The following is a 15,415-nucleotide window of genomic DNA, read 5'->3' on the forward strand; positions in this document are numbered from 1 at the left end:
AAATGCATAAAGAAATGTAACGTTTCATTAATGAAATTATAAACAAATTTTCCTTCTATAATTTGATTAATAAAATGTATGGATTTTCTTGTTTATATTTTAATTAATGAAACATTGCATTTCTTTGATGCATTTACAAATGAATTTTTTTTGTCTATAACACCCAAAACATAAACAAAAGAGTGGTTTAAGGAGAATATGCATGTTACAAAGTTATAAAAGGATGTGCTCTAAAACAGTTTTAGGATTGTGATGTGTATATTTATAATTTATTTATCAATATATATTTTTCATTGTTTGATTCAAATCATAATATACGTAAGGAAATGTTCATATATTAAGAGAGATTTTGTCAAAATTTACCTTAAAAATGAATAAAAGAGGTTTATACATGAGAAATTCATGAATTAAACGATAATACTTGTCGTGTATAGATTAAATAGCACTTCACTTCCTTCATGCCTTACATGAGTACTTGTGTACGATCGAGTTTCAAAATTTCTCTGTAAAGAACAAGACAAACATGGAATCCAATAAAGGTGACATATTGTATGCTGGTGACTTCACGACTTTAGTTAACACTAAGGCCAACTTAGTTAGTGATTTCTAATTTTGTTTTGAATTTTATGTTATCCAATTTATCAATTGAATTTGATAAGTTTATTAATTGGAATTGTAGAAGTTACTAAAAAAGTCATCTACACATGGAGAGGTGTTCAAGGAGATATACACTCGCAAAAGAGACAAAAATGTATGCATTAATTCATGATCTCAGATAACATATGTAAGTATAGTTACTTACATTATATTTTTTAATTAAAAATTTTTAAAAAAATTGAGAGCTTAATATATAATTATCTGCACTAAATTGTAGGCTAACTATGTTCAAATGTTGAAAAGGTTGCATCTACTAAGAATCTAGAGTCTATTGATGAGAATGATATGTGGTCAGGAACGATGGATAATTTTTATAAAAGCTGCATTTATGGTACGAGGGCTACTTTGCAAACTTGATGTCCCTTCTTTTGTGCTTGAGAAAGTAGATGACACATTTCACACCTAAGTCCATGCCTTAAATGAAGAGGCTAGAGGCAAAACGTAGAGATATGGAAGAAGAAGGAGACTCTATGGAAGAAAAAATGGGCTAAGAAAATGGAGCAAAAAGTTAAGAAAAATGTGGCATTGAATATGCAAAATAATATATGAATATAGTAAATGCATGCATACTTTGAGCTTATAAGAGCAAACAACTCCATGTTTCCTCCTCCTCTACTAGCTCTAGCGCCACTAACTTTTGGAGTGATGTGACATTCATCCTCCTCCTCCTCCTCTGACAATAGTGGTATTGATGATGATGGCAATGCAAATCTTGATGATGCCAAGTACTCGTGATTATTTTTGTATTTCTCAAGACTTTGTTGTTTTATTGTTTATATTATTATTTTGAATGTTTACTTCCATTATTGTAATGACATTTTTTAATTTATAAATCTTTTAATTGTTTTTTGAATTTTTAGATTTTTATTTCATAATTTTCTCTATGTTTATCAATTATTATGATAATTAGCAAAGGAGAGTAATAATTATAGAAGTAAACAACAACAAAAAAAAAGAAAATAATTACAAATGAATTTTTGTTAATGACAAATGATAAAATTCATTTGTAACTTTATAGACAGTCAAGTGTGTATGTAACTTTATAGATGGTAAAGTTCATCTAAAAATTGAAAATTTTAGGTTATTTTTTTAATAATTTACAAATGAATATATTCGTATATAACTTTTAGGATGGTAAAAATTGTCAATAAAATTGTCTATAAATTACATACAAGAATATAATTCTGTTTGTATGATTGACAGGTAAAAAAAATAGATGAGTCTTAACTATTTATAACATTGAAATATATTTGTAACTTTTTAAAAATTCATCTGTATTTCATGAAATTCGTATAGTGAGTGGTTAAATTAGTACGGTGGTTTTCAATAATAATAGTGTTAAGAATGAATAAAAAAGAAGAAAGATTATTAGATTAAATATCTAGATATTCTATTATAAAAAATATTGTTAATGTAATTTTTTATCTTTAATACATATTAAAATAAATTTTCATTTTGAAAAATTTGTAAAGTGGCTCGTTTACATGAACCTATTGCCTGCGAACTTTAATAATCACACTCTCTCTCTTTCACGAGCTATTAATATAGTAATAAAGGAGAACACTAATAAGAATGTTTGCATGAACTTCTATAAAAACACAACTATAATATCATGTTCGTATCTACATAAAATATAATTATTATTCGTGTTTTATGTATTCTATTTTGCTTTGAATCATGTATGTTGCTAAGAGCAATTGATGTTTTGTTGCACAACCTGTATTAGATTCTCAATAATATGAAATGCTTTAAGAATCTCAAGGAATAAAATTGTAATGTTGGACTAATTTGAAAAACAAATATATATATCATTATATGTGTATGATATCATTTTTATTACGCAATCAATCATTCATAACACTTATAAGACATGTTAATATTATATTGTTGTAGGTTAATAGTGTGTGGCTTAAAAAATTAAAATGATTGATAAAGATAAAAGTTAGGGACCAATATAGAAATTTTAAAATCTAAGGAATTAAAATCCTCATCCTAATAATCTTAATAATTAAATTAGGGATTTAGTCTATTTTAATAAACAAGAACATATTTGTTTTATTTTTAAAAAAAATAGAAACAAACATACTCTAAATTTGTAATTTCATAATAATTTTTTGTTTTAATTAACTATTAATTTTTTTACAATTTTTTTACTTTTTTTTCTTATGACATGTTTAACTTTTTAATTTAAGAATGTTTTCAAATAACAATCCTTTTCGAAATGATGATATATTGTCGAATGTTGGTTGACTTTTTGTCCTGGCTGCCGAATAATATAACAGGTTGATTAACTTTGAAGAATATGATATAATCAGATTTATTATTTTATCATGTTCTATCGTTCTAATGCCTGTAAATTGTTTTCTTTGAAGCCTTCTTCCATTCGACTTGGAACTCAGTTTTTGTATAAACTAAGCTCGAGCTTGACTCACACTTAGTTCTCTATATCCTAATTAAATTACATGTTTAAATTATTTTTATTGTTATTATTATCATTTGGTCACGAATTTATTATTATTTTTTAATCTCCATTGTTTTTGCGGGAAGAAAGAGCTTAATACTGGAGCGCGTAAAAAAAATGTCCACATAAAGTAGGGATGCAAAAAAAATAAAATTGTTTGAACAAAAAAGGTATTCGAATAAATCAGACATAAACTTCTGTTAATTAAGTAAAGTTTACTGAAAAAATTAAAATAATTTTTGAAAAGAGAGAGATTTTCACGTTATAATTCCTAAAAGTTTAAATAAATCTTAAAAATAGAAAATAAAGAAAAAATAAATTAAGTTGGATTCAACAAAAGATTCAAATACATTAGATCAAATAAATGTTAGGTTCTGGTACATATTTAGATTTTGAACTATGATTACCTCGTAGAAAGCCTTGGAAGGATGGGGAAAAAACATTATAGAAATTCAAAGAGACTTTTCCTTGTTTCTTAAAAATGTCCCACAAGAAGCTGTATGAACGCAATAAAAGGTCTTTAATTAATTATATGTGTCAAGTCGTTGAAGTGGGAGGTGATTGAATAACCCTTCAAATATTGGATCAATCAAAGATGGCGGCAATTTTTTAAAAGAACGTTATGGGCTAAACGCAAATCAATTCGTTTTAAATAAATTAATGATCAATTAGTCCACAATTTAAAATTAATAGCATTTTATTATAATTGTTTAGGTTACTCAATGAACCAAATAAAACGGTGGGACTGGTTGGAGAAAGCATAGCACACATGATCTAACTTTTAAGGGTAAGTAGACAACAAGCAAATGTGTTTACTTAACACGGTAGGTATACCGTGACATGAAATATGAAACGAATTAACAAGCGCGCGCAGCCCCCAAGTTAATCTTTTTATCTTTGTTACACTTTCATATCTCTACGCATAACGCAAGTTGATGGTGGAATAAAGCACAAGTTGGGATCAGGGAAAGAATTTTGCAGATTAAGTTAACGCAATTATAGATATTTTTTATTATAGGGTGGGGACATAGCCAAAAAAAGAAGAGTAAAGTAAATTGATGATTCCTGTTCTATCTCTGATGAGATAGAATTAATGTAGATTTGGATAAGGTCTGAAGGTGTGGAGTTGGTGGAACACAAATCCTTTTCCTCTCCTACACAGTCCCACTAAAAAGATATGAATATATTCGACCTACGGTTTGGTAGAAAATAAGTGTTGCGTTTGCCTCTGCCCTTATTGATTTCATTTCATCTTTTTTGTAATATGAAAATTCTAGCACATAGTATACCATTCAATTAGACTTAGATCAGTAAGCTGAAGCCACCTAACCAACGAGAAAATCATCGCCACCGTGATTGATGGTTTAAGTAGAGGTATTGCATGTTTATTAATGTACAATACCGATTTTTAAACGCATATTTAAGGATACAAAATAAAAATTTATATTATAATGAATCTGATTAAATTCATAGAATATAGAATACAATGTATTAATAATATTGAATATTATAATTTTTAATTAATTTATTATTGTGTATCATTAGGTTAACGTTTAAAAATTATGATCGATGGCTGACCCTAAACTTGATGCTTCCCACAAGTTTCATACTAATATAGGAAATGGTCATATGTCATTAACTTTGGTGTATATGTGAAAGAAATACTGGAAAGGAACACAAAACATAGGTTAGATATAAGTATGGTTCACGTCTGACTTTTGGTTGCTAACTGAAAATTCCAGCACTTGGAACACGTAAAAGACAATAAATAAGGTGCCAGATAGTTTTCTTGGTCAACCTACTGAACGAAATTGGAAGACTGCGTAAAAAATTGACCTAATAATTACCAAGCCACTGGTTTACATTAGGTTAATTATGGGAGATTAATGTAAAGATCATTCATTAGCTCAGTGACATGGATGAATAATATATTAATATTTCATGTCAATTATTAGAGGATTAGGATTAATTTCATCGAAGCGTATTATTGCTTCGTTTTTATATTTTATTGGTATGTTATTATTTTGTGTAAAGTTCAGCAACGTCTAGAAAGGTCTTCCTATACTCAAATTAGGGTGTCACGTCTTTCAATGGATGCTTGCCAATTTCTTCTCTGCCTTCTGATTTTTCGGCCCTCAAACGTGTTAGTGTGTGTCGTTTTCCCTGAATCCTTGTAGAATTCTTAACTCATTGGCATCGAGTTCCTTTCTTGTGCGAATGTGACACAACTCTCAAGCAAGAATTCACAAACATTGCAAAATTAAATTTTGGTTATAAATATCAATCAGTCAATTAAGCGCATCTATAAGCATAGTAGTTGATTTTATATGATAAAATTATTTAATAGAAATATATCTTATACAGATAATACAGATTAAAATTGTTTAAATTTCACATAAAATAACTTAAATTTTTACTATATTTATATGAAATTATATTATTATTATTATTATTCAAATAAAAATAGCTTTCTTGTTCAACAGGGACCCATACTAAAAACGTTTTAAAGTTTTTTAAAATGATTATAAAAAAGTTAATCTAAACATGACTAAACAAAGTATTTTACACATTATATGACGCGTCTCGCTTTATCTATCTTTGGCGTCTTGCGTGTTACTTCCTTCAAATTTGTTTATAATCATTTACAGCGGCAAATGGTATGATCAATGTGCAAATACATGTTTGTATTGTTTACAACGTGAAGAACGTTATGGTATTGGTATCCATATCGATCGGCATAAAGCATGCATAACAGTTAATAATTATTTGTCTTGTATATATAAGCAAATTAAGCAATGCCTTATATGAGCTAGCACAAGCTCGTTCATTCAGACGAAATTTCTTTGCTTTTTGTGGGGCAAATTTTGTTATAAATCGATTACAAAGTGGACATGGTATAATAGTCAATATTTTCAATTATCTTGCTTCTTGTACGGAAAGGCTTCATGGGGATAGTCATAGTTCAGTTAGTCGGATATAAATATATTAAAATTGTTGGTATATGCGAAATAAAAGATAAATATAAGTTGTCGTGTCTGACAAGTTACGTGAATAAAAACACATTAAAATGGATAAATTGACGTTAATAATCTCATTTTTCTTTTTGAGAAAATATGATAGTTTAGAAAAAGAAAAATAGATCAAGAATTTGCTAAAATAAACAGATTTTTATCTCATATTTCACATTCAGCCGCGTAGGAGAAATTTGATCGATATCCCACCCACTGAATTTTCCCTTTCTTCTCATATGCCACGGAATCTCAAAAGCTTAAACCATTGAGAAACCGCATGTAAATAATTTTATACTTTACAACTCTTCACACATATATTTTTGTTTTAAAAAACTTAAAGCTACGTTATGCACTGCAACTCATACTTTATCTTGTACTGAAACTAACTTTCTTAAAAGAATCAAGGCAACGAATATTAAACTAGTGCGTATTTAGTAACTCTTATATCATATATATCCAAATCAATAATTGAAAAGTTTAAACTAGCAAGGGAAACTAAATGAATAATTTCTCCTTGTAGTGATTCGAAATGTGTATGGCATAGTCAAATTGCAAATTTGTGGATGAGATCGATGGCAAATGTAAGCTGTTAAGGCTGTGCTAAAAATAGACTAATGTGAAATATGTGTACTGATTAATGAACCCCACATCGTCTGCGTGGTCTCAGCACGCTTGAGACATGGAGAGAGAGAAGGGAACTTGCCACCTTCCAAATGATGCTATCACTTATCAGAATGTGTGCAAGTGAGATAAACATTCGGAGGCATAATTACAGCACTAATTGCTTCCACATGCATGCTTGAATCTGTGAGCCTCAAAAGAAGCAAAAGCAACCGAGCCACAAGGACACAATATTCAACAGGAAAAAAATTGAGGTGCTATGCTATGGTATGTTATAAGTCTTTTCTAATTAAAATTAAAATTTTACTTTTATAATTTGTATAATAAAAATCAACATTAAAAATTTATATATATTATTGAGAAAAAACTATAATTTTAACAAAAAATAAAACTAATAATGTTTAAATATTACACATAAACCATCTCGTTGTGATCACAAAATTCAATATATATATATTATTAACATTAAATGCATCTAACTTTCTATACACGTTAAAAAAATTCTTCAAAATAATAATAATAATAATAAGATCCTCCCCAAAATGATTTAGGAGGATGCCCTCTGCTTAAGGATTTCCACATTGAGGCAATCAACTTTTTTGGTTGTTCATGGTCGTGAAACAAACAAGGGAAAGGATGGTTTGGCAACTTTTGCTTGCGGGTGGAAACTATTCAAGCACGGGGCACTTTAGTGTTATAGATTCCATTAGTACTAGTACCATATCCTACCCTTTGGTAGAGGTCTATGCTCTATAAAAGAGTATGAGATCATGCAAGAGAATGGCCATCAAATTTGCTCCCATACCCAAATAGTAACAATTTGGGGTGCGTGAGAGAGCTAACTGTTTCTCATTCTGAGGCATCCCGCAAAGGTGTTTGCTGCCACTTAGAAAGCTAACAAAATCTGTTGCCAACACCATATTCAATTTTTTAGTCTTTGGATGTCTCCCGATATAAATCAGTGGATATGGCACAGGTACAAACTTTCTAGTTTCTATCTCCCTTCGTTTGCACGCCAAAACGAGTTTGCGAAGTGAACAAGTGATTGCCTATTCCTGGTCAAGTCTAGAAAGGTGCCCAGTAAAGACCCTATAAATGTTCAATATGTAGTGAATAGCTTAATTTGTTCTTTTTTTTTTAATGATGGGTGCCATCAATTTCATAATAAATTTTATTAAAATAAATTAAAATTAATATTTTTTTTATTGATCCCATAAATCAACATATAAAAAGTTATTTTATTTTTATTTGTGATTTTGAATTTGAAACCTGGTAAATATATTATCTTTGATAAAAGATACTTACAATTTAGATAAAAATATTCAATATATCCTGCTGATTCCTATAAAAATAAATAAATAAATGCTTAAATTAATCATCAAAATTATTAAGATTAGTTATTTTAGTTTATAAAGTAGTGTTAATAAAAAATTAAATGAGTAACTTTTTAACAAAATTTTAGACTAATAAAATCTTTTAATATTTTAAAATTTTAACTACCCAAACCTTTGTTATCTTGATAACTAATTTGAAGATTTTTTTCTGTAGACAGTCTTAGTATTCAGGTTACAATACACCTTATTTAAGGAATAAAACTTTTGACCCATATATTTTTTATTTGTAGAATTTGACCGAAAACTTTATTTAAATAAAATTAAGTTTTAGGTCGGCTTAAATTAAAATCGTTGATACATAAGTTTTTCTTTTAAGGACCACTATTATTTAAATATTGTGCTGAACATTTAATTAAGTCATATCACGTAAAATCAGTATAAGTGACACAGCTATCCCATTTAAACTATTAATGCCTTAAAATTCTTGATTAAAATAAAACATTCTCATTTAGCTAATCAATCTATGCGTTTCATGATAAATAAAATATGAATTAGCTTAATTGGTATGAATATTTCGGTGGAAAAAATGAAAAAAAATAAGGGATGGAATTTATATCAATTAATGTTTTATCACTAATTATATAGTGGTCAAGAAAATAAAAATATATATTAAAAATTATTATATAAAAATACAAATTTATTTACATTCTTTAAGTAATTAAAATATTATAAAAAACGTAGTTAATAATCCTTAATTTATACCCTTAATGGACGGGAGAATTTTTTAACAAATATTCTTAATTATTAAATAAAAAAAATTATTTTTCAAATAAATTTAAAATTATTTTATGAGTTATAATTATCAAAATAAGTCTTAATCTGTGAGATGTGTGACTCAAACATGAAAAATTAGCCACACTTGTTTTTCAAGTAAGCTCTTATGCATTGCAATTCTGTGGTTATAGAATATCTCTTTCCTTTATTATTCTTTTTTTCTTTTCATGTTTGAGAGAAATTATTTAAAAACAAATTGAAATTTAGAATGAAGCGTAATGAGTAATGAGTAATGACGACGAATAAGGTGGACCCTGTGGGGCTATTAATTAATTGGCCACAGAGGACAAGTGACGTTACACTAAGACAAACTTGTTTGCATTGCAGTAATCATATATATGGGTCATCCTAATTAAAAAAAATTTCATTAAAAATTATAATATAAAATTCAATAATTATTATGAAATAATTAAATTCCTTAGTCTAAAAATAATACTAAATCTTCTGACATTTTATGTCTATAATTTTTCTAATTACTAAATAAAATGTTAAATATATTATATAATTTGAAGATAATAATAGCATATACTTTTTATTTAATGTAATAAATAATAGAATAATTGTTGTAAAACTAAAATACTCAGTCCATTTTTTTATATTTTTCTATTTAAATTTTTTGTACAAAATAAATAAGATTTTAATTAAAGTAGCATACTATCATATTTTAACTAAAGTAGTTCTGTCTATACCCTCTAACTATTTCATTTGTTTTTCTCTGACTTTCTATCAGTTACTTAAAATAATAATTTCTCACTACATATTTTAAATGCATTACAAAATCCAATGATTTTTATTTCCAGCTCTTACAACACGTCACTCATGGTTTTGTTCCCCACCAAAATTTTATTATTATTACCTGTTCAAAATCAATCGTAAAGATTGATGTTAATATTTTTAAAATTAAATAAATCTTAAAAATTTAAAATTACAAAACTTTTAAAACAAAACTAGAATATGAAAACAACAAAGTATAAAAAATGAAGTATTTAATTGTACAGAGGGATATAGGGATGTGAAAATTGGTTTAGGTAGACCTGTTTAACCAATTAAAAATAATTATAAGTTACAAAATTTCAATCCACAAGTCTGCCTAGTACATTCTACTTTATTCTACCAAAATTTGGGCTAGAAAATGCTATATAAGCTGGCTCGCCAACCTTTTTAAAAATACTTAAAAAAAAGTATTAAAATATATTTTATTTATAATTTAAATTTATTAATTATATATTATTTTAATTTTTCAACTATTTTGGGGTGGGTGACCTATCAAACTATTAGCTATCTATGAACAAAACAAGCTAGAATATTTTTACCTAGGTTAAAAAAGTGTGAAAATAGATTAACTTATTCTTTTTTATTAGTAAACCCAATTTACCATTTCTATAGAATAGACTTAACTAATACTTAGTATATATATATATTATCGCATTTCAACCTATGACAGGAGTGTGGTAGGGAATGAGTGTGATAAATCCCTATTTCTGGCAAGTTAATGAGAAGTAATGGCTTTATCGAAAGCCATCGAGCGTGATTCCATTACTCAACCATTCAATCACTTGTTGGTAGGTTTCCATTCAAGCTAGTTTATCGATTTTTAGTTCGTATTGGGTCGAGCGATTTATAATACTCAGTCCTCCAATATTTTATAGATTAAAATGTATTTATATATTTTTAAATAAATTATTAACCTTACTATTTATTATTATAAAATTAATGGCAACAATTATTCTACATGTGATAATGCCTTCTCCATTTATAAGATATTGTAAAAATTACTAAAAAATAACTAGATCATAACACATATTTTTTTATTTTATTTTTAATAGGTGTTACAGATTTATAAATTGCACAACTCAATATTAAAAGACGATTTGCACAGTCTGAAACTATACAGACAAAAATACACACGAATCAAAATATAAGAGAGTGATCATAGAATTTCCCCCGACAAGAATTAATCGCTATTTTTATTAAAATAAAATAATTTTTTTTCTTATAGATTAATAAATTCTTAATTTTTTCTCAAACCTTTTTATGTCATTAAATTTTCATAAATTTAGATTAAAATAAAAATCATCATAATTATAATTTCAATTATGATTAATAAGCCTAAACTACAAGTAAATTAAGCAAAATTGACGTAATATAATGTCTGTAAAATCAAACTTCAGAGTGTTTGCTAATACAAAAACCTAAAAAAAAAAGCTTTATTTGTTTATTTTTACTTCTATTCCACAAACACCTCCTTTAACATTTCCGATAAAATAAAAGTGATAGTTCGAAACGTACTAGGGAGTTGTGTTTGCGTAAATAACACATTTGTTTTGATCAATAAGCATCCGTAGTACCAAAACCAAAAACCAGACCCATCATGATCTGATATTTGAGTATCTCACTCATCCAATCGTGAATTGACCATACGAATCTTTCCAACGTATCGCTTCTATGATATGGTCAAATTAAAAATGGCGCTTCTATAATTAGAATGTCAAAATTCATTTTGGATTATATTAATCTTCAGCTACTTCATAATTAATATACGGAATAAAAATGGTTAAGCCATTTATTCAAGTACGTAATTAAACTAAAACCAATGCCCGCAAGAACAGAAAAAAAATGGTTAATTATTTCAGCATGTGATTGATGCAAGCGCACTGAAAAATGTGGTTGCGGAGGGGGATTAAAAGGTGCATGTTTTGTTGAGTTATTATAAGTAGAGTTGAACATGATCTCTAAAATTGATTTGAAAAAAAAAGGGGGGGGGGGGGGGGGGGGGTTGGGTAGCGTATGAAGGATCAACTCAATTCCCTTGTGGACTCGTACTTGTGGCAGATACACATGTTGATTTGCATTGTGGGCTCATGAGTTGCGTTCTCTGAGCCAATAGGGATTCAACTTTGTCAACTTATAATAGAGCAAATTAACATCACTGATGTGGACTAGAATATATGGGGATAAGACTGAAAGTTGTGGAGTAGATATCTATTTGTTTTTTCCAAGAAATTAAGATGGGAAAAAAGAATACGTGATACCAACCAAATTAAATGGTTGATACTTGTTCTTGAGATTTAGGTAGCTTGTATTGGATGTTCTTAACCAGTATGGCTGCCATGCACGACTTCCCACAATCTGTGCCCACCCACTCCATTCTCTGTCGTTCGTTTAGTTTTGCCCCCTTTCGTTATACCTACGCTACCCTTCGTCAACTCGTATCATAATTGTATCAATATTACAATTATAAGGTACAATAATATGAACTCTGCAGCACATACATCCCTTTCTCTCGTTTCTTTTTTCTTTTCAAGTGTCTCAGTGTCTGCACGTTTCTAACGCTCAGGATTTACTTCTCATATTCGTTGGACACCGTTCAAGTGCTCACGGGTCAACACACTAATATTGACACATCGTAAAAAGATTTAAAATTTTACATTAAAAAAGACTACATCAAATAAAAATTGGCATATAACATGATTTGAATTTTGAACGCTACCTTTTAAGTACCATTTACCTAGCTTATCTTACTCTTTTTTAGGTAGTGTCTAATATTAACCAGTTGAGTACGACATTAGAAGGAACCACAACAGGGGAAGTGTGAATCTCGTACACGGAAAATGGCGGGAATAATGCTCGAAGCTGGACCCTAGCTCATGCTAATGGACCCAAGACCACATAATTTCATGCTGATTCTGAACCTTGTCAACCAAAGATATGGGCCGAAAGAAAATTCAAATCTTTAGGCCTGTTTAGACACACATGATGAGATACAATTAAATATTTTGAGTTAGATAACAACATATTGAGATAATGATAAAAATATGTATTACGATTAGAAATTATTTATGAAATTTTATTTTAATTTAAATCATGTTAAGATAATAAATTAAATTCACTGTGTTATCCTATTATATTTGTGGTTTAACTAAGCTTTTTATACCGGAAAGAATGATAGAATAAATTCATAGAATGTATTTATCATATGTTGTTGGTTAAATAAATTTTATCAAGCTGTCTTGTCCTATTAATCAAATAGGCCTATATTATAATTATTTTAAAATATTTAGTAACATTAAACAAATAAAATATTTATTATTTTTTAAGAATATCTCTGTTTATTGATATATAACTTCAAATATATAAATAAATTTATAATTATATTTTAACTCTTTTAATAAAGATATTTTAATTAAAAAGTTTTTAATTAAGTCTATTTTAATACAATTCAATTTCTTTATAATAATATGCTCAATTTACAACGTGTCTCTTGCAATTTATATTTTTTTTATATCTTAATTATGTTAATAAATTGAACTATATTTCTATTTGCCTTGTTATAAATTTGTCTTTTCATATTTATGTTTAATTGTAATCTTAGGATAAAAGACTATAGTTAATTATTGTAGATATTTTCTTGTTATATGATATTTGCAACAACTGTTATTTATGAATTGATGAGAAATGTATACTTTCTTTACATATCTTACTTATAGATTCATCATACATTTTGAGCAAGACCTTATATTTGAGTTGGAGTAAGTCTATGATTAAAAAAGTTATTTAGTGATGTCATTTTGGATACATAATTTATTTGACTATTGTGAAAACTTAGATAAATTTTGATTTTTCTTATTACTCCATATCTAGTAGATTTTACAATGTTGTGGTAAACATTATAGATATATATTAAATCTAGTGGCTTTTTATAAATACAAGCTACCTATTGTAAGTCTTTACACATAAAAAGAAGCTTTAAATCACTTGATGTCAACTCCAACCCAAACTTAATATTAGAGTAAAGAGTGCGACACTTAACAACAACTATATTTTATCCCATTGGTTGAGGTTGGCTACATGGATTACATGATACAACTGAATTCAGTAATAAATCTAATTTTTAAAAATCTGGTTAATCAAAAGGTATATTTTAATAATTTTGTCTAAAGTTTTTTTGAGTCTCTCATGACTCTTACTTTTTTGTACTTGACTAAGAGTCATGCAATCCACTCTCCTTAATGGTGTCTTTCAAAGGTCTTCTTTGCCCATGATCGAACTATCATAAACAATTTTCAGTCATCTTTTCTTTTATAAGTGTTACTCTAATATTCTCCCCTATGCTATCATTTTGTATATGTCTTTTTTATGTGATTACTCATTCACTTTAACATTCTCATTTATGCTATGCTTTTTCTTCTTGTGTTATTCTTTTAAGGTCAACATTCACTACCATATAAGATAATTAGTCTTTTCTTTCAATTTGATAAGTACTTTACAGTCACAAATATTTTCTTATGTCTTTTTGCACTTTAACTACCTAACTTGTATTTTATGAGACTGTATAATCAATCTCAAGTACATGAATTTGGAAACTTGTGACATAATATCATCTCCAATTTGAACTTCCAATGTATAATCCTCATCTTGTTTTTTTTTTCCCACTAAACTTACAATGCATATAGTCTTTCTTTCTTCTACTTAAGCAAAAATTCTTATATTCTAAAGTCTCCCTCTATAATTCAAATTTAACAGTAATCTCTTCTTTCAAGCCCCCAATTAACATTATATCATTTATATTCATTGTTCTTTTGACTTTTATTATTTTAATACCATTAAAAAAAATATTGACTAGCCTTAGTAATAGTAACTTAGTAATTAATAAACTTTTTTTTAACAGTGTTAACATAGTTAAGATCAAAGCATAATAAAATACTTATATAAAACTAAAATATGATTTTTTTGTTATAAAGATAATTAATAAATAACTATCAATTATAGAGATTAAATTTTATGTTACATAAATATTTAAACAATTTACAATAACATTTTTCATAATTGGATAATGTTAAAAAAATTAAAATTGTGCAATAAGTAAGTCTGAAATATGCCTAGTAAAGTTTAGGATTTGGACTTCACATTTGAGGTCAAATTAAATTTGAACCTTTTTAACAAAATCTAATTAAGCCTAACGCGGGTTAATATAAAAAAATAAAATAAAATGAACTTTACTTATTTTAGATTTTTTTTTATGAGTTCAAATTAGATATAAGTTTCTTTTAGTCCAATTTGTTAAAGTCTACCTGCTTTGGCCTATCCAAATGAACTAGTTAGCTTATTTTGTTAGTTCTATAATAAGAGAGTCATAATTATCTTGAGAGGAGCATAAACTATTATTTATATTTTTTTTCTTGTTGGTATATTTCCTTATATATATATATATATATATATATATATATATATATATATTATTTCTCATTTTTTATACAAATATAAGATGAAGAGGATGCAATAATATTCTATATTTTCTGAAATAGTTTTTATTTTAAAATTAAGTTGCATAAGTCACTTTATTTTTTATTTCTACGAGAAATATCGTTCTCTTATTCACGTCTATTGAATGCACTATTTTCAATTTAATTGTCGATGCCCATTTACAATGCATGCGAAAGAGTTGAGCCTAAAATGTTTATATTACATACGTAAGTCTTATAATTATGACGTCATCC

Source organism: Abrus precatorius, unplaced genomic scaffold (assembly GCF_003935025.1).
Source record: "Abrus precatorius isolate BTA unplaced genomic scaffold, Abrus_2018 Scaffold10, whole genome shotgun sequence".
Taxonomy (NCBI): domain Eukaryota; kingdom Viridiplantae; phylum Streptophyta; class Magnoliopsida; order Fabales; family Fabaceae; genus Abrus; species Abrus precatorius.